Raw genomic sequence first — 26991 nt, forward strand, 5'->3', positions numbered from 1 at the left:
AGACTGCGATTAGGCATCCATGAATATTCATGAGCCGGGCAGCCGCTCCGCCCGGCGAAAATGACGTAAGCGAGTCCGTGCTGATGCTACGGACCTCCCACTGAGTCCCAAACCTTGGAATACCATATAACTAAAAATGAAGATATCTGGCGAACCGCTGCACAGTTTTTAATGAGGTAAGAAGCGTTTTAATCAGGATCACCCGCACTACAAGCCTGTGTAACAGGTTTAGTGCGGGTGATTCTGATGACGGATTTCCTTTAATCCACTAGTAGAAGTGTGGCCACAGGTCTAGTGGACGTGCTCAGGGGCACGCAGCCCTATAATTCCACGTATGTGGCACAATAAAGCCGTACGCAAATGGTTAAAAAAAATTGAAATAAAAAAGACAATTCTCAATAAAGAAGACGCTGAAAAATGTCAAGTTGTTGCCAGACTGGTGGAGACTGGAGATTAGTGGGGATTAAGCAAAAGTGTAAGATGCTACTAATGCTGAATACTGATAATGTTCAAGACTGGAAGTTAGAATCACTGAGACGACGGTTACGGGGAAGAGACGAGAATATTCCAGCATCTTCTTAATAGATGGGAGAATTTCCAGGACAGATTAGCGCTCAAGTCTGTGATGTCCTAGGGCGACCACTGGTGCAGGAGACATAGAAGACCAGGTCTGGAGATTGAAAGATGCTCTTATATTGCAGGAAATAATCCTCTTTATACTACAAGGTGAGTACTTTGGTGAAGTGTATCCTACAGGAAGACATGTAAGATTTCATTGTCTACACCAACCTTGAGGTTGTTTCCCATACTGACCTGTCCGTATTAAGTGTCCCTATATATAACACTGGAGCCTCTTACCCCATGGATTTATAGTTAGAGAGGAATATGAATTCTTCTCCTGTGTGTTTCTCACTTTAAGAAACTGTTTTAATATGTTGACTTTTATTTCTTTGTACATACAGTATTAAAGGAGTACTCCGGGATAGGAAAATTGCCTGTCATACTGCCGGCAGTAAAAAAAATAAAGAGGAACATACCTTCCGTCGCTCCCCCGGGGCCTCCGGTAACCGGCTTCGGCCTCCGCCGCGATCCTCTTCCTGGTTGCAAAGTCCCGCCTCGGCCGGCGATAGGCTGAGCGGCAGTGTGACGTTTTTCAGAGCCATGGAAGGTATGTACCTCTTTATTTTTTTACTGCCGGCAGTATGACAGGAAATGTTCCTATCCCGGAGTACTCCTTTAACCCCTTAACGACGCAGGACGTATATTTACGTCCTGCGCCGGCTCCCGCGATATGAAGCGGGATGGCGCCGCGATCCTGCATCATATCGCTTCGGTCCCGGCGCTCATCAACGGCCGGGACCCGTGGCTAATACCACACATCGCCGATCGCGGCGATGTGCGGTATTAACCCTTTAGAAGCGGCGGTCAAAGCTGACCGCCGCTTCTAAAGTGAAACTGAAAGTATCCCGGCTGCTCAGTCGGGCTGTTCGGGACCGCCGCGGTGAAATCGCGGCGTCCCAAACAGCTTATCGGACACCGGGAGGGCTCTTACCTGCCTCCTCGGTGTCCGATCGACGAATGACTGCTCCGTGCCTGAGATCCAGGCAGGAGCAGTCAAGCGCCGATAATGCTGATCACAGGCGTGTTAATACACGCCAGTGATCAGCATAGGAGATCAGTGTGTGCAGTGTTATAGGTCCCTATGGGACCTATAACACTGCAAAAAAAATGTTAAAAAAAAGTGTTAATAAAGGTAATTTAACCCCTTCCCTAATAAAAGTTTGAATCACCCCCCTTTTCCCATAAAAAAAATAAAACAGTGTAAAAAAAAAAAAAATAAACATATGTGGTATCGCCGCGTGTGTAAATGTCCGAACTATAAAAATATATCATTAATTAAACCACATGGTCAATGGCGTATGCGCAAAAAAATTCCAAAGTCCAAAAAAGCGTATTTTGGTCACTTTTTATACAATTAAAAAAAATGAATAAAAAGTGATCAAAAAGTCAGATCAAAACAAAAATCATACCAATAAAAACTTCAGATCACGGCGCAAAAAATGAGCCCTCATACCGCCCTGTACGTGGAAAAATGAAAAAGTTATAGGGGTCAGAAGATGACATTTTTAAACGTATACATTTTCCTGCATGTAGTTATGATTTTTTCCAGAAGTGCGACAAAATCAAACCTATATAAGTAGGGTATCATTTTAACCGTATGGACCTACAGAATAATGATAAGGTGTAATTTTTACCGAAATATGCACTGCGTAGAAACAGAAGCCCCCAAAAGTTACAAAATAGCGTTTTTTTTTCGATTTCGTCGCACAATGATTTTTTTTTCCATTTCGCCGTGCATTTTTGGGTAAAATGACTAATGCCACTGCAAAGTAGAATTGGCGACGCAAAAAATAAGCCACAATATGGATTTTTAGGTGGAAAATTGAAAGGGTTATGATTTTTAAAAGGTAAGGAGGAAAAAACGAAAGTGCAAAAACGGAAAAACCCTGAGTCCTTAAGGGGTTAAGCATCAGTACTGTGTATATTGTACTGCTTAGATGATGAACACCCTTAGGTCATTATTGGCTTGGATTTGCAGGCCACCATATATAGAAACATAGAATATGTTGTCAGATAAGAACAATTCGGCTGCCCAATATTCTGAATACTATAACCAGTGCCTGGCCCTATCTTATATGAAGGATAGCCTTATACTATCTCTATCTTATATGAAGAACAGCCTTATGCCTATCTCTATCTTATATGAAGGAAAGACTTATCCCTATCTTATATGAAGAATATCCTTATGCCTATCCCCATCTTATATAAGGAATATCCTTATGCCTATCCCCATCTTATATAAGGAATATCCTTATGCCTATCTCTATCTTATATAAGGAATATCCTTATGCCTATCTCTATCTTATATAAGGAATATCCTTATGCCTATCCCCATCTTATATAAGGAATATCCTTATGCCTATCTCTATCTTATATAAGGAATATCCTTATGCCTATCTCTATCTTATATAAGGAATATCCTTATGCCTATCTCTATCTTATATGAAGAATGTTGTTATACCTATCCCATTCTTATGTGAAGAATATCCTTATGCCTATCCCTATCTTATATGAAGGATAGCCTTATGCCTATCCCTATCTTATATGAAGGATAGCCTTATGCCTATCCCTATCTTATGTGAAGAATATCCTTATGCCTATCCCTATCTTATATGATGGATAACCTTATGCCTATCCCTGTCTTATATGATGGATAACCTTATGCTTATCCCTATCTTATATGAAGGATAGCCTTATGCTTATCTCTATCTTATATAAAGAACAGCTTTATACTATCCCTATCTTATATGAAGGATAGCCTTATACTATCCCTATCTTATATGAAGGATAGTCTTATGCTTATCCCTATCTTATATGAAGGATAACCTTATGCCTATCCCTATCTTATATGAAGGATAGCCTTATACTATCCCTATCTTATATGAAGGATAGTCTTATGCTTATCCCTATCTTATATGAAGGATAACCTTATGCCTATCCCTATCTTATATGAAGGATAGCCTTATACTATCCCTATCTTATATGAAGGATAGCCTTATACTATCCCTATCTTATATGAAGGATAGCCTTATACTATCCCTATCTTATATGAAGGATAACCTTATACTATCCCTATCTTATATGAAGGATAACCTTATACTATCCCTATCTTATATGAAGGATAGCCTTATGCTTATTCCATAGGTGCTTAAACTCTTTCACATTATTTTCAGCTACCACTTTCAGTAAAATATTTGCATGATAGTATAACTACAGTGACTGGAGAAGTAGCAGTCCCATCCGGGCATGTAGGCCTAAAGAGGCCTACTGACCCCTCTGCCACATAAGAAGTCAACAGTACTATAAATTGCAGCTCGTAATAGGCATCTCCTGACATATGTTGCATTAGGGCACAGGAGTTCTAAGTTAGGCCTTAGACTTCTGCTGAACTGAACATAGATCTGTCCAGTAAAACTATTTTGGGTCCAGGGGACCTGTCAAAATTTTTTTCAACTTCAGGCCAACTATTATGGCCGGGGGTCCAATAATCCAGCTGCTATTGGGTAAATAAATGGCCTTCGGCTGTCTGGGCATGCTGGGAGTTGTAGTATTGCAACAGCTGGAGGCACACTGGTTAGGAAACACTAACATAGATAGACTAGTTACTTTTTGGACCTCCTGTTCTTGATGTTTTTAAAGGGGTACTCAACTGGAAAAAAAAATTAAATCAACTGGCACCAGAAAGTTAAACAGATTTGTAAATTAATTCTATTATAAAATCTTAATCCTTCCAGTACTTATCAGCTGCTGTATACTACAGAAGAAGTTCTTTTCTTTTTGAATTTATTTTCTCTCTGACCACAGTGCTCTTTGCTGACATCTCTGTCCATTTTAGGAACTGTCCAGAACAGGATAGGTTTGCTATGGGGACTTGTTCCTACTCTGGACAGTTCCTAAACTGGACAGAGGTGTCAGCAGAGAGCACTGTGGTCAACCAGAAATGAAATTCAAAAAGAAAAGAACTTCCTGTGGAACATACAGTATTAAGATTTTTTTTAATAGAAGTCATTTACATATCTGTTTGACTTTCTGGCACCAGTTACCAGTTAACCCTTACTATTTGTGATGCCAGGGTGAGGGCTCCTCAGTAATGCTTGTCCTACCGCCACCCTTCCCAAGAGCGATAGGAAGGTAGATAATAATGGAATGTCCACAATCAGAGAGTTTTCTGAAACAGTTGTAACTTTTACTAAAGATTTTATGCAAGCTTCAGAACCGGAACAGTTGCTATACATGCAAGCTTTCTTTGGAGATTGACAAAGATTGGGACTTTAGCAGTTTAGACTCTTTAGGATAATATGCGCTGTTCCAATGGATTTAAGGGATTAGTTGCAGTCCAGCAGTCACGCTAGCTTTAGCGGGGGTAGTTTAGAACTCACGGTTTAAGTTCCGCTGAGGCCGGTAGGTTTTCCAGCCTAGCGTGTCTTTGCAAGTTGCGCAGATCCATCCTGCTAGTCCGGCATCCACGAGAGCAGTAACCCAAGAGAGCGATAATTGGCTACAGCTCCCTTATATGGGCAGGGGCTGGACTAGTGCTCATTGGTCCATACTTGTCAATCACCATTACAAAGGATTGTGGGTAACACTTGACTCAAGGACCTCCAAAGGTCCTCCAACATACCATAGAGGATATTAACATGGTCACATGACCGAAGGTCCTGCGACGCTAACCAAGGTAATTAGTATACATTATATTAAATGTACATTATTACGATATATATACAGGTATTAACAGTATAGAATTAGAGTTGAGAAGAGGCGACTAGGGGCTGTCCCACCTGGGGGACCCTACCTGAGCGTAGTTACTCTGACTTTGGGGACCTCTACACTAGGTACGGTATGCAATACGGTACCGGGACACCACAATTAAGAAAAAAATGTTTTCCACCTGAGTACCCCTTTAAAGGGGAAATAAAACACTGTTCTAAGTGGGACCAGCTATCTATTTTTTCCAGTGGAGCACCCCTTTAAGCAGTTCATAAAGAGTCCTGATTTATTTTAAATTTTTTCGTCAAATGTAGATTAATCTGGATTCCAAGAATAGTTAATGATCAGCGATGCAGTTTGACTCCCTGACAATATATACAATTTTGAAGGCGGGACGGGCTCATGTCTTTTTTGTTTTTATTGTATTGTTTTTTTTTGTTGTTTCCTTTTTTTCTTTTTGTCTTACTTTCTGCTAAAGTATAAGCCATTAAGCAGTAATAAAAGTTGATACCAAACAAATGTGGCAATACGCGCGAGTAAACATCGCTTTTTTCTGCAGTACTGTAAAATATATTAAAAAAGAAGTCACATTAGATGAGAGCGTTGCATCCATCAGTAGCAGCATTAGAATGACTTTCTTTGTCAATGGTTGTGCTGTGGAAATACAATATTGTTCACTTACGTGGTAATAAAGTTAGTGCGCTGTTCCAGCAGATGCAATCATTTGTTTTATTCGGTTATTACTTTTTTTTTTTTTTCAGCACTGACTGTACCTTGCAAAAGTAAAAAAAAAAAAAAAAAAAAAAAATTTTTTTTTTCTTTTTTGTGCTCCGCATACTTTTGTTATAGAGACTGGAGCCCGTGTGACCTGTAAGTGAAGCAATAAGCCTCAATCGATAAACTTGGTCTAATTTTCCCCGGTCACAACACTTACCTTATAATTAAAAAAGACAGTCGCGCCATTGAGTTTTCTTCTCATCCAGCAAATCCAATTAGTTACCATTTAGTTAAAAGTCCAAACAAGGCTGAGTACAACCGAGGCTATGTTCACGCGGCGTAAATTTTGCGGAATTCTGCACATAGCACGTTCTGTTGACGGTAGGACCCCTCCGAAATGCGCTGTCTCCATAGACGGCAATGCATTTCTAAGCTGATTCTACTGAAGGAATTGAGGTGCCAAGAGACCAGAATCAGAATTTTCATGGTGGAGACATCTGCCACGGAAATTCCGCCTTGTGCACGGTGCACCAGAATCCCATTGAAAACAATGCTGCATCAGAATTTATGCTGATCGGGGATTCCATCATGTGAACATTACCTAAGGTTGGAAGCAGAAACAGTGGTTTTCTCCAAAAATTTCTCCTAAAAGTAGGGAGCTGGGTTAATGTAGTAAGGGGGACTGGATGCAAGAAAAAGGAAAGCCAATTCTGCTTCTGATCTCCCAAGTAAAATTGGCAAGTTGGGTGATGACGTGAGGGCCTCAGTATCAGAGATGGCAACCCTAATGGATACTGGTCTCCCTAACAGCCGGGGGAACAGTCCAACTTGTAGTGCGGGGGGATGGTAATGCAGGTAAGCGAAGAGAGCTAGTGGTTGTGGGGGATTCTATAATCAGGAAGACGGATAGAATAAGTTGTCGCCAAGACCACCTCAACCGAATGGTTTGCTGTCTCCCTGGTGCTAGGGTTCAGCATGTGGTGGAATAGGTGGACAAATAACTTGGGTGGCTGGTGATGACTCTGCTGTTGAGGTCCACATGGGAACCAAGACAGAATACATGGTAGGTGGAGGTCCCTAAAGAATAATTATAAAGAACTAGGTGCCAGGCTTAAAGGGGTACTCCGCTGGAAAACAATTTTTTCATTTTTTCAAATCAACTAGTGCCAGAAAATTATACAGATTTGTAAATTACTTCTATGTAAAAATCTTAATCCTTCAGGTACTTATCAGCTGCTGTTTGCTCCAAAGGAAGTAGTATTTCTTTCTTGAGTTCTTTTTAGTCTGACCACAGTGCGCTCTGCTGACACCTCTGTCCATATCAGGAACATATCCTGCTCTGGTCAGTTCCTGATACGGACAGAGGTGTCAGCAGAGAGCACTGTGGTCAGACTGGAAAGAACTACACAACTTCCTGTGGAGCATACAGCAGCTAAGTACTGGAAGGATTAAGATTTTTAAATAGAAGTAATATGAAAAGTTTATATTTTGATTTGAAGAAAAATTATTTCCACTGGAGTACCGGGAAGCACATCTAAGGTTGTACTTGGAATACTGCCTGTGCCATGTGCATTGCAGGAAAGACAGTGGGAGCTTAGGGAGTTAAATGCATGGCCTAAGTTGTGGTGTAAGGGGGAAGGGTTTGGGTTTTTAGAGTACTGGGCTGACTTTTCATTGGGGTACAAACTTTATTCTATGGATAATATGTACCTGAATAAAAGGGGGTCCGCTGTTCTGCAATCCTGGAAGGGGTGGCTGAGTATTTAAACTAGGTAGGTGGGGGGAGGACAATAAAGCAAATCAAGCAGATAGTGGGGCAGATAGGTTAGAGGGGGGTCAGGACATAATGGTGGGTGGAGAGGAGACCTGTGGGGAGAGATTAATAACAGTGGATAAGGAGATCCATGTATTACAAACCAGCAGTGAAAATAAATGTAGCCCAAATATATGTAGCCCCAATAACTAAAAAAAAATCCTATAACTGAATGTATACAACTAGATAGAAATGTAAAGTGTATGTTCACAAATGCCAGAAGTCTAGCAAATAAAATGGGGGAGCTTAAGGCCTGGATACTGGAGGAACATATTGATATAATCGGGGTCACTGAGATGTGATGTCCCAGTACGGGATATAGTCCCGTACAGTACTTAGGCCCTGTCAGGTTAAGTCCCTCTGTGTTCTAGGGGCTCTCCTGCAGCGTCTCCCGATTGTATTATATGTATTATGTATAAAGGACCTTTGAGGACCATTGAGTTAGTCACATGATACAGCATCACAGAGAGCACCAGGTGACTTGCAGCTTAACCTATGGGCTCCTTGCTCAGCCCCCCTTTATAAGGAAGGGAGGAGCAGCAATCTCTCTCTTTTCTCCCTTGTGATTCATTCTCTGCTGAGGTCAAGTCCAGTCCAGACGTCTCAGAGCCGGTGTCCAGCCAAAATTACAGCCACAAGTCAGTAAGTCAAGTCATCTATGTCTGCTGTCACTATCTTCAGTCAAGTCATCTATGTCTGCTGTCACTATCTTCAGTCAAGTCATCTATGTCTGCTGTCACTATCTTCAGTCAAGTCATCTATGTCAGCTGTCACTATCTTCAGTCAAGTCATCTATGTCAGCTGTCACTATCTTCAGTCAAGTCATCTATGTCTGCTGTCACTATCTTCAGTCAAGTCATCTATGTCAGCTGTCACTATCTTCAGTCAAGTCATCTATGTCCGCTGTCACTATCTTCAGTCAAGTCATCTCTGTCTGCTGTCACTATCTTCAGTCAAGTCTATTATTGTCAGCGTGGCTGCGCTAAAGTCTGTCAAGTCACTGCAAGTCCCAGCAAGCTGTGAGGTCCCCTGTGTTACTGGTCACCTCTCTGGGATCCTGGCCCATCTGTCTACCTCAGTAAAAGCTACCATTAACCCTGACCTGGCCATGGATTATTTTACCTGCCCTGCCTAGGACTAGCGGAGCTACCTTCGTTTGGTTACATAGGCAAACCACACCCTGGTGTCACAAAAACTTAGGGGTTAATACCATCTGCCCCTGGGCTACAACATCTGCCCCATACACCTCACATCGCGCCCCCGTGTCTCACCACAGAGACATGGCCGGCTCCTCACATGACTGGACTGCCAATCTGCAGGGGTTTCACAGGGATAGGGTAAGCAGGAAGGGTGGTGGAGTATGTTTGTGTGTTAGAAGCGGTATGAAAGTCAATGTGAACGATGCCATAGCGTGTAATGGAGGACCCAACAAGAAGTGATGCTCTGTTGGATCTGGTCATTTCTAACAATGCAGAGCTTGAAAACCTTGGTAATAGTGACCAAAATATAGTTACTTTTGGCTTAAAGTGTAGAAAACAAAGACAAGTAAAAACTAAAATAAAAAATCACTAGAAGGGAGCGCTTCAATCTGTAACAATAATAATAAAAGCAGTATGGAAAAAACACTCACCGGTGTGAGCAGTGGGTCCCGTACAATAGGATCCACCGCAAACACCCTCTGGGCCACGTTGGTATATATAAATATATATGTTTTTCTATTGCAAAGATGTTCCTGCACCGGAATAGGTATCCAATCAATGCTGGAGAGCGCCAGAGTCTTGGTCTCCACGTGGACTCCACGTACAACCGTACAGACAATATAGGAAGAAATAGATAAAAATAACCAGCGCTCAGAAGGACATCAATTTAAAACATGGGGGAGAAAAAGGGGATATACATGGGTCAGTTATATGACTTACTCCACGTTGGGGGGATGCAACTTTTATCGCAACCCCCCCCCCCCCCCCCTCCAAGATGGCATGTAGTATTGCTGGAGTAAATTAATCCGTCATGTAAACAGAGGGATGCAGCTAGTATTTTTCATAAAGTTTATTCGCGACTCGTTTCAAAGGTTACAAGGGCTTTCGCCACCTATTATGTTGTGCCTGAGGAAGGAGGTGGCGGAAGGCCTTGTAACCTCGGAAACGCATCGCGAATAAACTTTATGAGGAATACTAGATGCATCCCTCTGACCAAGAGAAGGCAGAGCTACTGAACGGGTCGTGCCAGTCATCTCATCTTATTCTCTCAGCAATATAAACTTAAAAATAAAAATAAATAAAATACATCCATACTGCATGGAGTGTGAACTTTCACCAACCTGCTTATCAGTCTCAGCAGTTCAGGCTTCTGGTTGCTGTAGTCTAGTCAGGTGATTAGGTCAGTCTCATTAGGTTAATTGCATTGATGAGCCTCCACCCCCTCCCTCTGCAAAGGCAGAGGGATCATGGGAAATGTAGGCAGCATTAGGAAATCATTTCTTTACTAAAATAGGAATTAGTATGGCTGAAAACATATGCCTGTCACATCAGCTATAACAGGTAAGCACAAGGCATACACAAGAACCTCTTCATTATTCTCTAATAATAGTCTATGCTGCATTGTTTACAATACATCTCCATACATACAGTTGTGGCTGTGCCTGGTACTGCAGTTCTGTCCTATTTACTTGGGCTTCTGTGAGCCGCAGTACCAGGCACGGCCACAGTGACAGGTATGATGCTGTGTCTAAGTGTCCCTTTAGCCTATAGATAGGTCAGTGTTTCCCAACCAGGGTGCCTCCAGCTATTGAAAACTACAACTCCCAGCATGCCCAGACAGCCTTCGGCTGTCTGGGCATGCTGGGAGTTGTAGTTTTCAACAGCTGGAGGCACCCTGGTTGGGAAACACTGAGATAGGTAATAGATATTATAGAGAAATATTACAATCAATATAACAGGACCTGCTTTGTCCCACTTCAGCTGCGTTGTTGCTCTGGTTTTAGCTCATCCCTCGTTGCCGATATTACAGCTAATAAAAAAGCACTAAACAGACATTTGTATTTATTAGCATAGTCTGAATACCAGGCAACAAAATATTGCCTTCCAATCCTAAACAATGGTCGCCCAGCCGCAATACGCTGATAAATGGATTTCCAGTTAAACATATTAATGGGACATGGCCGGAGCTAAATGGCCGGATGTATTTCATTGTGTTTCTGAGAATAAAGAGTAAGGGCTATCTTCTTGTATGGGCCGGAGGAGAGGAGGGGGGAGGCCGGGATGATGAATACATTGGCTCTTTTGCCTCCATAGAACATTCCGGGTGCATGATTTCCGCGGAGTAAAAAATAAGTTCCTGTCATATCAGGGAACAAAAATAAAGGGACTGATTCATCAGCCAATAAAAAGCCAAAGCCGGCGTGAAGGTACAATGTTTAATGCAGCCATCTGGGGAAGTAAGTCAGGCCCGCTGCATTGCACACATAACACCGCATATGGTTTACTACCTATGGTTCACTTAAATATCCAGGAAAAGGATACTGCCTGCAATACAGTCATCCTGGAGAGGTATAACACGGTGTATGCATATCACCGGGGCTCGGCCTAGTCTGGTATAAAAGAGTCATTATTGGGGGCCATTGGGATTCTGATCATCTTGACATTGTGACATCGTGAGGTTCAGAGTTTTGTCATTGCACAGTAGATGGTAGACTTGGCACTCCTGAGCATGTCATTGCTTTTAAAGGGGTACTCCGGCGCAAAACATCTTATCTGGTATCAAAAGGATAGGGGATAAGATGTTAGATCCCCGTGATCACCGGCGCGGCACCCCGGTCGTCCGTGCACTGAGCGAACTCCGCTCCGTGCCAGATGGCTGGTGTCTACAGCCGCCGCGCCCCCTCCATTCAGGTCTATGGGAGGAGGCGTGATGGCTACGTACTAGTCGTCACGCCCACTCCCATAGACCTGAATGGAGAGGGCGTGGTGTGACATCACGAACACATGAGCTTTACGCTCCTGTGTTCCGGATGCCGCTGCTGCCGACTTGGAGATCTAATATCTTATCCCCTAGCCTTTTGATAGGGGATAAGATGTTTTGCACTGAAGTACCGCTTTAAAGAAGTTCTCTGGTAAATAAAAATGATGGCCCTATCCTAAGGATAGGGGATAAGTGTCAGATCACAGGGGGCTGACCGCCGGTACCCCTGCAATCTCCCGTACTGGGCCCTGGCTCTCCTCCTGGATGGGGCATGTTCGACCACTGCATGAAGCGGCAGCCAACACGCCCCCTCAATGCAGATCTATGGGAGACCTGGAAAGCTGGCCGGTAGGTGCCATTTGGACAGAGAGCTGAGGCCTCATACTGGAGATCACAGAAGTTCCAGCGGTCAGACCTTCCAGCGATCTGACACTTATCCCCTACCCTTAGAATAGGGGATAAGTTTTTATATTCCAGAGTTCTCCTTTAAATGTTCCAAGGATATGTACGTGTACCCTTAAAAAAGGCGTATTTAATGTCAAACAACGGGGGATACAATCATTCACTAGTCGTAGGTACAACAATTCTTTATGTCAGAAGAAGAAGAACAATGCCCTCAGCACTTGTTGTTGGACAGTGTATGCTAAAAAATATAAGAATCATTCTCAGCCAGATACCAACCAAGCAGCAACAGCCTGATGTTACCATGGTAGACGAGGACCATTGTAATTGGCCCTTCTCAGCCTAAGTAATGCCAGCCTGATGCTACCTTTCACATATGTGAAAATTCGCACGCCAGTCTCAAACAGTAGTATTAGAGCCTTCTTTACACCACACAAGCTGGAAGCAGAGAGGGATGATCACTGTGATGTGTACGGTGAAAAAAAACAAAAACGAATATTCGTAATTGCGAATATATAGTGCTATATTCGCGAATATTCGTGAATTCGCGAATATGCGATATTCGAGAATAAAATTTGCATTGCGAATATTCGCGAGCAACACTATTTTGCAACAGCTGGAGTCTCCCTGTTTGGGAAGACACTGCATTATGGGTGCTCTTTTCTGCCCATTTTTGTATTTTCTCTTCTTTGGCAAAACTGCCAAATCTCAGCAAAATGCCCAGGTTAGAGGGAAAAAAAATGCCAAACCCAAAAGCGCAAAGTAGTTTTGGCATCTTGCGTTTCTCTATTTACTGCCGTCTAACATCTGGCTGCTACTTTCTTCCTGCAGAATAATGCTGTGGGGCAGTTTAGGCTTTTTTTGGGGGGCGATTTTGCCCATTTAAAAAAGGGAAAAACGTAGTCATATACTGATGCAAAATGACTGTTGTGTGAATGAAACCTAAAGGCTTGTTAACAACACAATTCTGGCCCACGTTTTGCCTACTGTATACAACCACAAACTGTAAAAATGGGATGCCTAGGTATACGCGCACTTAGGCTGAGATAAAAAATGCCCGGTGTTTGGCATACTTGAACCCAGCCTAAGTCTCGACGCAACTGATGCCACACAACTGGTGTCCAAACTGAGATGGCGGATACATGTGAACTGTCCCATTCAAATGAATAGGATCAGTACTAGCGTCATTTTCCCTTTTGCGCCAAAGGGGAAACATGCCGGACGCCGGTGTAATGAAGAAAACTGTGTCCCTGTAGTGGAATGTGACCCTTCGCACAAGGACACCCTTTTCTGCTTTACAGCAGGCTTCCTCTCACTCCCTAACCCCTATCCCTAATCCTAACCCTGACCCCTAACCCTAATCCTCACCCCTAATCCTAACCCCTAATCCTAACCTCTAACCCTGACCCCTAACTCCTAACCATAATCCAAATCCCTTTCCCTAATCCTAACCCCTAATCCTAACCCTGATCCCTAATCCTAACCCCTAATTCAAATTCTAACCCCTAATCCTAACCCTGACCCCTAACCCTAATCCTCACCCCTAATCCTAACCCCTTATCCTAACCTCTAACCCTGACCCCTAACTCCTAACCATAATCCAAATCCCTTTCCCTAATCCTAACCCCTAATCCTAACCCTGATCCCTAATCCTAACCCCTAATTCTAACCCCTAATCCTAACCTTGACCCCTAACCCTAATCGTCACCCCTAATCCTAACCAATAATCCTAACCTCTAACCCTGACCCCTAACTCCTAACCATAATCCAAACCCCTTTCCCTAATCCTAACCCCTAATCCTAACCCTGATCCTTAACCCTAATCATAACCCCTATTCCTAATTCTAACCCCTAACCCTTAATCTTAACCCCTAAAACTAACCTTAATCCAAACTCCTGGTCCTAACCCCTAAACCAACCCCTAATCCTCACCCCTAACAGCAATCAGCGCAGGAACCCAGGTCACATTTGGCTATGGATCACAGTTTTTTTCACTTCACTGGACATATTTTAAGGTGCCTTAATCACCATTTACTCTAATGGCCTAAAAGTATCCTACTAGTATTATGTTAAGGTCATTTCCCACATGTACAATTTATGTTGATTTACTTGGACTCAGAAGTGCTGCAGACCACACTTTTTGAGTACAAGACATGTATATATTTGGGAAAGGATCCAAACCTAGTCACTAGTTGAATATGTTCAACTCAAAAGTTGATATACCTCATTCAAGGGTGTATCCACCATAGTGGCAGACCATGCAGTTGCTATGGGGCCCTTGAAGAAGAAGGGGAAACACCGTATTTTTCGCCCTATAAGACGCACCCAATTTAAAATTTGGAATATCTAGAATACAATCTAAAGTATAGGTCACAGTGATCTTCAACCAGCGGACCTCCAGATGTTGCAAAACTACCACTCCCGGCATGCCCGGACAGCCGTTGGCTGTCCGGGCATGCCAGGAGTTGTAGTTTTGCAACATCTGGAGGTCCGCAGGTTGAAGACCACTGGTATAGGAGGTAGTACTCACGTGTCACCGCCGCTCCGGATCCGTCACTGCTGCCCTGGATGTCGCCCTCCATCGCTGTCGCCACGTCCCCGGGGTGTCCCCGTCGCTCCGGAACGTCTATGCTGCCCGGTATCCTCGCTCTCCGTCGCCACCATCACGTCGCTACGCACGCCGCTCCTATTGGTTGACGGGGCGGCGTGTGCGACGACGTGATGACGACGAAGGAGAGCGCCGGCCATGCAGTGGATCCCGACACCGAGGAGGCAGGTAAGGTCACTCCCGGTGCAGCGGGTTAGTGTCACTTTCGCTTCAGACACGGCGGTCAGCTTTGATCGCTGCATCTGAAGGGTTAATACAGGGCATCACCCCGATCGGTATGCCGTATAAGACGCACCAACTTCCCCCCCCCCCCCCCCCGTTTTGGTGAAGAAAATGTGCGTCTTATACGGCGAAAAATACGGTAAACACCAGACCCTTCTGTCCTGGGGGCAAAATCAGACACCATAATAGGAGACCCATATCGATGTGTGCTATGGGCGCCCTTGTTTTATGAACCTCACTGATCTCTTTCCTCTTTTAACCTTTTGACAAGGCTTTTATATACAAGTAATGCCTGAAAAATGTGAGGTGTAGTTTATCTCCATCCATAGAAATGATAGGTGAAGAATATCTTACAAATATTGGTCCAGCTGAGCAGGTTCATTCCCCGGATGAACAAGCAATAAGCGGCGCTCACCCGGTGCCAGCCGTATGCATCAATTATGACTGCAGACGATATCTAATGAATGCCTAAAAACCAGCAAATGTTTGTGCTACTGAGTAAACACAAGAAATGCAAAGACAGAAAACAGGCGATTTATTCTGTAATGTGCATCGCACCTGTGATGTTTAACCCCAGCTAAAGATGTATTAGTAATGCCGGCTGAACAATTAGCAAAACCGGCAAAATACATTTCACACATTATCCATGACTGCGTGCCGAGAAAACAACTCCAGCCGGCGGAACCGAAAACCGTCAGTGACACATTCAGGAGCCGTTCTGTATGGCAGCTGTCACTCACATAGAAATCCCTCTTCATACAGGTGTGGTGTCCCGGTACCGCATCCTATGCGGTACCTGTATGGAGGTCCCCATAGTCAGGGTCCCTAGGACGTCGGGGTCCTTCTTATCTAGTCCGCCCCTTGTCACCTCTCATCTAGGTATTCATTAAACTAACAGTTTATTCAGGATTTATAATTGTACAAATGTATATAATTGGTTAATTACCTGTACGGAGCGTAGCAGGACCTGCGGGTCACGTGATCAGGTAAACTCTATGTTTTTTTTGCTTAAGGACCTTTGGAGGTCCCAATGACATATTGCACCAATCAAAACAGCCCCGCCCCTGCCCATATGAGGGCGTGGTGGCCATTAATCGCTCTCTTGTTCCTGGGCAGTTGACAGGGAAGGATCTGCGCTGCTGTCATCAGTGAGTTTTAGGCCCGAGCCTTGCGGCGACGGCTCATCTCTTCTAAACCGTGAGTGTATTAACCCCTAAGCACTCTGCAAGATCACCGGACCTTATCTATCCCCTAAATCCAGACGGATCTTCGCAATTAACCCTAAATTCATAGACTTATAACCCAAGTCATGGTCCGCAACAACTGTCAGTCACTGAAGTGTATAGAGACTGTTTGAATGAGACTGTTACTGTTCATTGGATGTATCGCAAGCCTTTGAGCAAAGTTTTATCCAAGTTCAAGTTCAGCTACCTTGTGGACCTTCAGTTATTATTTGCATGCACCTATCGTTACTGGGAAGGGCGGCGTTAGGCCAGAGAATTACCTCAGCATACTAGCCCTCAGCCTGGAGTCACGAACAATAGGGTTAACCTTAACCCCTGATCGACTGAAGCAAAACCCTGATTACACTACCACTACCCCAGAGGCCTACCACACAGGTTTGTTCACACGGTCAGGTTTTGTGATGCAGTTTTTGAAACCAAAGCTAAGAATGGATTTAAAAAAAAAAAAAAAGGAGAAGTCGTGGGCCTCCATTTATCATCCTTTCTCAGCTGTGGCTTCAAAAACTGCAGCATGTTCACATATAGGGGGGTATTTATCAATTTTGCCTGTTGACAGATTCTTTTTACCCTTTTTTTTCACTTTGGTTTTCGTAATTGTTAGTAATTTTGGCTCAAATGTTGAAATCAGCCGTTCACAGCGCCTTTTACACAGAACTTACCGCCACAGAGGACGCGTATTTTACCCTGTAGAGCGGCCATTTCGGAGTCCCTCCTGCAGTATATCAGCAAGCGACATGAGTTATTTTCTTTTGTGGGGTTTATAGTCACCATGTGAAATGGATTTTATTTTCAACTTGGATAGTTTTTTTTTTTTTTGGGTTACTTTAGTGCAGTGGTCTTCAACCTGCGGACCTCCAGATGTTGCAAAACTACAATTCCCAGCATGCCCGGACAGCCGATGTCCGGGCATGCTGGGAGTTGTAGTTTTGCAACATCTGGAGGTCCACAGGTTGGAGACCACTGCTTTAGTGTTTACCTTTCCTGAACCTGTGCGGCCATGTCCAATGCCGGCTCAACGGAGGGTGAAGGTTCCTCAGAGACAACTATGTCACAGGATAGTATTGGGCAGCCCCGGAAGCGTCGCTGCTTTCACAAAAAAAAAAAAATTTTTATGTATTTTGATGCCTTTACATTTTCTGACATTGCCAAGTGTGTTTTCCATGTGCAAAATTTCTTGGCGGGGATTCGCGCCAAGAAAAACCCTAAAGGCGCAGAATTGCTCCAAAGATCGATTGGCGCAAATGATGAATTACTGACTAAAGTTAAAATCACACACAGGACCGTGTGATTTTGAGAAAATTGTAAAAATGACAGTGGAGAAGATGCGCCAAACTTTGGCGCAAAAAGACACTGCGCCAAAGTATTGTGCCAAAGTTACGTGAAAAAAAACCCCACATAGATCCTTTGATAAATACCCCCCATAGTATTTTGGCCAGGATTTTTAACGACAGAGAAAACCTATAATAGAAAGATTAGCACCTTCTGTGTCGGCTGCACTCCTGGGTTAGGAGCAAAATCCTGACTAAACTACTCCATGTGAATATATCTTAACCCCTTCCCGCTATTGGACGTATGCATACGTCCAGGCGAACTACACGTTTGCGCAAATGGTCGTATGCATACATCCAAGCGATCTCCTGCTCTGCCGCGGGCAGCGCAGGAGATCGCCGGCGGGACTCAGCTGTCAATCACAGCCGGAGTCCCACAGCAGCTGCCGGGGCCGCGATCGCGGCATCTATGCTGTTTATGCGGCATCTATGCTGTTTGCAGGGGGAGCACTCTCCCCCTGCCCACCAACGGCGGCGCCGCCGCGATAAAATAAGGGGGATCGGGGGTGTCCAAGACACCCTCGATCCCCCTGAAGGGATAGGAGTGAGGTGGCAGAGGTGCCACCCCTCCTATCCCTGCTATTGATCGGCCGGAGCGACTGGCCAATAGCAGACTGGGGGCGGGGGACGGGGGAACCGTGTAGTAGCGGCGGCGGTGGTGGTCACTTACCCGGCGGCGGAGCTCCAGATGACGGCGGCGGATGTGATCATGGCGGCAGTGGAGGTGAGTATGGCGGCGGCGTGTCCGGGAGTCTGTTGCCTAGCAACATCTGCAGGGCGACAGTTTGGAGAGTGGTCTCTTAACTGTGGCCCTCCAGATGTTGCAAAACTACAACTACCACCGTGCCTTGACAGCTGTTTGCTGTGTTGGCATGCTGGGATTTGTAGTTTTGCAAGATGGGGTTCAGGCAAGAGATCACTGACAGTGGTCTCTAAACTGTAGCCCTCCAGATGTTACAAAACTACAACTCCCAGCATGCCCAGACAGCAGTTTGCTGTCTTAGCATGCTGAGATTTGTAGTTTTGCAACATCTGGAGGGGTACAGTTTAGAGACCACTGTCAGTGATCTCCAGCCTGAACCCCTCTAAATCTTGAAAAACTACAACTCCCAGCATTCAGGAACAGCAAAAGGCTGTCTCGGCATGCTGGGAGTTGTACTTGCGTGCCTCCAGCTGTTGCCTAACTACATCTCCCAGCATTCCCTTTGGCAATCAGTACATGCTGAGAGTTGTAGTTCTGCAACAGCTGGAGGCACACTGGTTGGGAAATACCGAGTTAGGTAATATGTTCTATTACCTAACTCACTATTTTCCAACCAGTGTGCCTCCAGCTGTTGCAAAACTACAACTCCCAGCATGCACGTTCTGTCAGTGCATGCTGGGAGTTATAGTTTCCCTCCCCCCCTCCCATGTGAATGTACACAAAAACTCCTAGCATTTCCGGACAGCCATTAACTGTCCAAGCATGCTGGGAGTTTTGCAACAGCTGGAGGCACCCTGTTTGGGAATCACTAGCTTAGAATACCCCTTTGTTCACCCCTATGCAAATCCCTAATTTAGGCCTCAAATGCGAATGGCGCTCTCACTTTGGAGCCCTGCCGTATTTCAAGGAAACAGTTTAGGGCCACATATGGGGTATCGCCGTACTCGGGAGAAATTGCCTAACAAATTTTGGGGGTCTTTTTCTCCTTTTACCCCTTTTGAAAAGGAAAAGTTGGGGTCTACACCAGCATGTTAGTTGAAAAAAAAAACATTTTTGTACACTAACATGCTGGTGTTGCCCCATACTTTTAAATTTCACAAGCGGCAAAAGAAAAAAAGCCCCCAAAATTTGTAACACAATTTCTCCTGAGTACGGAGATACCCCATATGTGGGCGCAAAGTGCTCTGCGGGCGCACAACAAGGCTCAGAAGGGAGAGTGCACCATGTACATTTGAGGTCTAAATTGGTGATTTGCGCAGGGGTGACTAATTTTACAGCGGTTCTGACATAAGCGCAAAACAATAAATACCCACATGTGACCCCATTTTGGAAACTACACCCCTCACGGAATGTAATAAGGGGTATAGTGAGCATTTACACCTCACAGGTGTCTGACAGATCTTTGAAACAGGGGTCTGTGAAAATGAAAAATAAAATTTTTAATTTGCACAGCCCACTGTTCCAAAGATCCGTCAAATGCCAGTGGGGTGTAAATTCTCACTGCACCCCATATTACATTCCGTGATGGGTGTAGTTTTAAAAATGGGGTCACATGTGGGGGGGTCCACTGTTCTGGCACCACGGGGGGACCTTGGAAATGCACATGGCCAAATTCTCTCTCCAAAAGCTCAATGATGCTCCTTCTCTTCTGAGCATTGTAGTTCGCCCCAGTGCACTTCACATCCACTTATGGGGTATTTCCATACTCAGAAGAGATGGGGTTACAAATTTTGGGGGGTATTTTCTGCTATTATCCCTTGTAAAAATGTAAAATTTTGGGGAAAACAAGCATTTTAGTGTAAAAAAAAAAATTTTTTTTTACATGTGCAAAAGTCGTGAAACACCTGTGGGGTATTAAGGTTCACTTTACCCCTTGTTACGTTCCCCAAGGAGTCTAGTTTCCAAAATGGTATGCCATGTGTTTTTTTTTTTTTTTGCTGTCCTGGCACCATAGGGGCTTCCTAAATGCGGCATGCCCCCAAAGCAAAAATTGCTTCCAAAAAGCCAAATGTGACTCCTTCTCTTCTGAGACCTGTAGTGCGCCAGCAGAGCACTTTTTATCCCCATATGGGGTGTTTTCTGAATCGGGAGAAATTGGGCTTCAAATTTGGGGGGGTATTTTCTGCCATTACCTTTTTTTAAAATGTAAAATTTTTGCTAAGCCAAGCATTTTTGGTAAAAAAAAATTTTTTTTACATATGCAAAAGTCGTAAAACACCTGTGGGGTATTAAGGTTCACTTTATCCCTTGTTACCTTACTCAAGGGGTCTAGTTTCCAAAATGGTATGCCATGTGTTTTTTTTTTTTTTTTGTTGTTGTCCTGGCACCATAGGGGCTTCCTAAATGCGACATGCCCCCCGAGCAAAATTTGCTCTCAAAAAGCCAAATATGACTCCTTCTCTTCTGAGCATTGTAGTTCACCCGTAGTGCACTTCAAGTCAACTTATGGGGTACCTCCATACTCAGAAGAGATGGGGTTACAAATTTTGGGGGGTATTTTCTGCTATTAACCCTTGCAAAAATGTGAAATAATTTTTTTTTTTTTTTACATATGCAAAAGTCGTGAAACACCTGTGGGGTATTAAGGCTCACTTAATTCCTTGTTAGGTTCCTCAATGGGGTCTAGTTTCCAAAATGGTATTCCATGTGGTTTTTTTTTTGTTTTTTTTTTTGCTGTTCTGGCACCATAGGGGCTTCCTAAATGCAACATGCCCCCCAAAAACCATTTCAGAAAAACGTACTCTCCAAAATCCCCTTGTCGCTCCTTCGCTTCTGAGCCCTCTACTGCGCCCGCCGAACAATTTACATAGACATATGAGGTATGTGCTTACTCGAGAGAAATTGGGCTACAAATTCAAGTATAAATTTTATCCTTTTACCCCTTGTAAAAATAAAAAAAATTGGGTCTACAAGAACAAGCAAGTGTAAAAAATGAAGATTTTGAATTTAAAGTAGACATATTGTATATGTGAATCCCCCCAAAAAATTTTTGGGGGAATATCCATTTTCCTTACATGCAGAGAGAAGTAAAAAAAATGCAACATTTTCAATTTTTTTCATAAAATTTGGGGATTTTTCACCAAGAAAGGATGCAAGTTACCACAAAAATGTAACCACTATGTTAAAGTAGAATATGTCACAAAAACAATCTCGGAATCAGATTGATAAGTAAAAGCATTCCAGAGTTATTAATGTTTAAAGTGACAGTGGTCAGATGGGCTGCGTCCTAGAGGTGAAAATGGGCTGCGTCCTTAAGGGGTTAAAGGGGTACTCCACTCCTAAACATCTTATCCCCTATCCAAAGGACAGGGGATAATACGTCTGATTGCGGGGGTCCTGCTACTGGGGACCCCCCCCCCGATCTCCCTGCTAAACCCAGCATTCGTTTAGAACTTCGGGTGCAGCTCTGGAGGTTCGTGACCTCATGGCCACGCACCCTCAATGCAAGTCTCCATAGACTTGCATTGAGGGGGCATGGCCGTGACGTCACGAGCAGGGTGTGACTGTGACGTCACAAGCCTCCGCCCTCCACATCGCCAGTCATCCGGCACGGAGCGTAGTTCTGCATGAGCAGTTTACTCTCAGACATCGCGGCTGTTCTCCGCCAAACACAGGGAGCAGGGGGAGTGACCGCAATGTCTGTGAGTAAACTGCACGTGCAACTCTTGGATCCCTGTGTGTACAGCAGGGGGTTCACTCTAGGGACGGTCATCGTCGCATCTGCAGCGTCAAATATGCTGCGCATGCGCTACATCTGACCCTACCCTAAGGTTACGTTCATACATGCATATTTTTGCTGCAGATCTGCTGCAAATTTTGATGCCCATTGACTTCAATGTGTAGCAAAATATGCTGGACCAAATCTGCAGCAGAAAACATGAAGGTGTGAACATACCTTAAGGGTACGGTGCCATGTACCGCTTACGCAGGGTATTTCAGGCTGCCAAAAATGGAAATATGCTGCGTATTCTGCGATGAGCATACACACAGGGCTATCCAGTGGCAGCCCTGTGTGTTCAGTGAGGTCTGGAGGTGGTTTTCCGCTATGCAGCACATTTTGCACTATGTGGGACTGTACCCTTAGGTAGCACTTTTAGGAATAACTGTCTCTGAAAATTTTCATGTAGTTTTTTTAGTCAGAGCCAGAAGTGGATAAGGCAGAATCACTCCACAAAGAAAAAGAATGATGGGGAAATAATTTTATCATTTCATACCGACTTTTTAGCTGGTTCGGGCTGCAGGGTTAAAGAAAAAAGCTAAGAATTTCACACACAAAAAAAAAACACAGCAATTGCAAAATGGCATAAGGCTACGTTTTTTTCTGGCAATTTTTGGCCTAAAAAAAAACAAACTTAATTTATTCATTTTTAATAGTGGGTTGTAGCCATGGCGGTTTTTTTTTTTTTGCCATTTTTCCTCCTGCATTTTTATCATGATGCCATGTGATTTTTTTCATTGTGTAACTGAAAGACCTCTATTAAAGAAATGGAGAAGAAAAATCTCCAGAAAAAACACCAATGTTAAACCCACATGGCTTTTTAATGGCATTTTTTTTTTTTTTTTTTTTTTTGCTTCCATAGATTTCTATTGTAGAGAAATGCCATAGAAGATTTTGTCCCAAAAAATGACATAGTCTAAACATACTGCAATTTTGGAAAACTGCCCCAGAGCCAAAAACCATCAAAAAATATCAAATATGGGTGAAAAAACGCCAAAGAACAAAAGTGGGTTTGGTGTTTCATAAATCCCTATTGACTTTCAGCTAACATCTTGTTTGGGTTTTTCAGCATTTTTTTTCTCCCATATACTCTTATAAAATAGTTTATAGTGAAACCAGCTCATCCCTCAGATGCCGCCAGCCGCGTCACGGATTCAGCCTGGACAGTGCTGTAAAGTGATGTGTAAGAAAGCAAGGAATATCCAGCGCAGCGGAAGCTCGTATGCATAAGTTTAATTCCGATACAGCAACTTACAGGGATGAAGACAGTAGTGACGCGTTTCGATCGTCCAAGCGATCTTAGTCATACTGCCCAGTCAGTATGACTAAGATTGCTTAGACAATCGAAATGCGTCACTGCTGTCTTCATCCCTGTAAGTTGCTGTATCTGAATTAAACTTATGCATACGAGCTTCCGCTGCGCTGGATATTCCTTGCTTTCTTACACATATACTCTTATGGGAGGAAAAAATTGCGCAATAAAAATATAGTGTGTATTTAGTATTTGCTTTTTTTTTTCCAAAACTTTTTAAAAAAATAAAAATCCTTGAGTCACATGATGAATCATAAATGAATAATATGACTTGTAATTAAAAAAAAGAATATAGAACAAAAAACATCATGACTAAGACACAATATTTTAGCAAAAATATCATTTGAGAGTGCAAAATGAGGTGCTGTATTTTGTGGTATAAAAAAAAATAAAAATAAAAAAAACTTTACACAAAAGTTTTGTATAATCCCAGACTAATCATCGCAAGTCTTGTCCATTGGCTTTTCTGGGTATTGTAAACCCTCCACACCCAAGTAAATGAGACTAAGCTATAAAAGCAGACACAACCATTAGACAAGAGTGGCGCTGTTCCTGGAATGGAGAAAAGAAACATCCTATTTTTTTTTTATTACTTTCTTTATATAGAACCTGGACATAGTGAGACTGAGTTTCGAACGATTTGTAGACACACATCTAGTTAACATTGTTGTCCGAGATTTTTTTGCATATATTAACAATATCTAAGCCAAAAATGCATACAATACACACAAATGCTAGAATTACTTACTGAAGACGAAGGAATTCTCCAGCCCCCGAGCACTGAAGTGTTGGTTTCATTGCCAAAAAAATCTAAAATTATAAACAACAAAAGAATCAAAAGCTCCTTGAGAAATGATCTGTTCTGAGAAGCCGAACACTGAGATTGTTTTTCTATGGAGAGGAATCTTAATTATTGTTGCCACTCGTCTGTGTATAAAACCTTCCGTCTGTAGATAATTCTTAAAGAGAGAATTCAGTTCTTATGGTTTTCTGACACATCATACTTTAGGGAGGTCCCATCACTGGATTCTCATGTCCTCATAGCCCAACCTCATATCCTGTCCTCATATAAAGATTTCATATCCCGTCTTCATATCCTGTTCCCTGCACAAACTATTTTCCGCTTCTGCCTGCTGGATTTTATGATCCAGAACCACCAATGATTTCCAGAATGAAATCTGATCAGAGATTTCTTCATGTTACTAAGAATCTGACACATTATTATAAGCAAAGGGCCAATTTATTAATAGAAATCTCTGCTTATTTCGGGCTTCGGAGTCCAGTGGGTGGCCCTAATGATTGACAGTACAGAGATATCTGGATAGGACCTCCCACTGGAATGAACAGAGATTTTAATTAATATATGACTAGTTGTAAAGAATCTATTCATATATATATATATATATATATATATATATATATATATATGTATATATATGTGTATATATATATATATATATATATATATATATATATATATTAGCAAAGTACCCAGCATTACTCGACCATCTTACCTAAACCTTGTGGGAGGGGAAAAGCAATGATTATGCTCTCGTCCTCATATCCTTTCCTCTTGTCCCATCCTCATATCCCGACCTCATATCCTGTCCTCATATACTGTCCCCTGCACAAACTATTCTCTGCTTCTGCCGGACTGCCTGAGCAATCTCTGCAGCCCGAGGGTCATGCGATCAGGAGATGTAGAGGTTGCCACTGGAGTCCTCTTCTCTCCTTCATGACCACATCACAGAGCTGGTGGATGTAAGAGACCTTGTGCTCCCCCACCTTCTATTTGAGGATACCCCACAGATGCTCATCTGGGTTTAGGTCTAGAGAGATGCTTGACCAGTCCATCACCTTTACCCTCAGGCAGTGGTGGTCTTGGAGGTTTTTGGGGTTGGTTTTTGCCCCCAGGGATGGTGAGGATATGAAATTATGAAGTCTCCCCGCTGCCCCATAAGTAGTCCCCTGGGTGGAGAGCTATACTTACCAGATCCCATCGCTCCAGCTGTAACAACGCCCTCCTCTGCATAATTTATATCCCGTGTCATTGCTCTGCTCCCTAAGCAGACAGAGCAGAGTGATGAGGCAGGCAGTCAGTTAGTCAATCAAGCCAAGGGCGAGTCACTACGGCAGGAGCGACCGGACCAGGTAAGTATCGCTTTCCACCCAGGGGCCTACTTACAGGGCATCGAGGAGACTTCATATCCTCAACATACCTGGGGGTAAAAGCGTCCCAAAAGGATAGCGAAGATGTAGATTATACCATATATATATATATATATATATATCCATATATATATATATATATATATATATATATATATATATATATGTGTGTGTGTGTGTGTGTGTTGCCAAGCATTATATATGGTAAAATGTAGTGCTTGTTTCTCTTATTTTTTTTTTCTTCCAGACCACAATACATTAAAGGAGTTCTGTAGTGAAAAATAACTTATCCCCTATCCAAAGGATAGGGGATAAGTTATAGATTGCAGGGGGGTCCGAGCGCTGGGATCCCCCACGATCTCCCAAATGGGGCCCCGGCAGTCTGCTGGAAGGGGGCGTGCTGATCCCCGCACGGAGCGCCGGCCGACATGCCCCCTCCATGTACTCCATAGAGATACATGGGGGGGGGGGGTGTCGGCCGCAGCTTCCTGGGAACAGCCGCTTCTGGCAGACTCGGAAGCTCGTATCCATAAGTTTAATTTCGATACAGCAACATACAGGGATGAAGACAGCAGTGACTTGTTTCGATCGTCTAAGCGATCTTAGTCATACTGCCCAGTCAGTATGACTAAGATTGCTTAAACAATCGAAATGCGTCACTGCTGTCTTCATCCTTGTATGCTGCTGTATCGGAATTAAACTTATGCATACGAGCTTCCGCTGCGCTGGATATTCCTTGCTTTCTTACACATATACTCTTATGGGAGGAAAACAGTGTGCAAAATGAGGGGCTGTTTTTTGTGGTATAAAAAAAAATTAAAAAAATTAAAAATTAAAATAAAAGTTTTGTATAATCCCAGACTAATCATTGCAAGTCTTGTCCATTGGCTTTTCTGGGTATTGCAAACCATCCACACCCAAGTAAATGAGACTAAGCTATAAACCAGACACAACCATTAGACAAGAGTGGCGCTGTTCCTGGAATGGAGAAAAGAAACATCCTATTTTTTTTTCTTACTTTCTTTATATAGAACCTGGACATAGTGAGACTGAGTTTCGAACGATTGTAGACACACATCTAGTTAACATTGTTGTCCGAGATTTTTTTTGCATATATTAACAATATCTAAGCCAAAAATGCATACAATACATACAAATGCTAGAATTACTTACTGAAGACGAAGGAATTCTCCAGCCCCCGAGCACTGAAGTGTTGGATTCATTGCCAAAAAAAATCTAAAATTATAAACAACAAAAGAATCAAAAGCTCCTTGAGAAATGATCTGTTCTGAGAAGCCGAACACTGAGATTGTTTTTCTATGGAGAGGAATCTTAATTATTGTTGCCACTCGTCTGTGTATAAAACCTTCCGTCTGTAGATAATTCTTAAAGAGAAAATTCAGTTCTTATGGTTTTCTGACACATCATACTTTAGGGAGGTCCCATCACTGGATTCTCATGTCCTCA

The 26991-nt window shown here is 43.2% G+C and overlaps 1 long non-coding RNA gene across 1 annotated transcript in view; it reads left to right on the forward strand.

Moving 5' to 3' along the window:
- The first annotated feature begins 574 nt into the window (after nucleotides 1-574).
- Nucleotides 575-26991, forward strand: part of LOC130272760 (uncharacterized) — a 36760-nt gene continuing 10343 nt past the window's right edge. The window contains exon 1 of the long non-coding RNA XR_008843726.1: nucleotides 575-726. This is a non-coding gene — a long non-coding RNA (uncharacterized LOC130272760). The remainder of the gene's footprint in view (nucleotides 727-26991) is intronic.

Source organism: Hyla sarda, chromosome 5, assembly GCF_029499605.1.
Source record: "Hyla sarda isolate aHylSar1 chromosome 5, aHylSar1.hap1, whole genome shotgun sequence".
Classification (NCBI taxonomy): Eukaryota; Metazoa; Chordata; class Amphibia; order Anura; family Hylidae; genus Hyla; species Hyla sarda.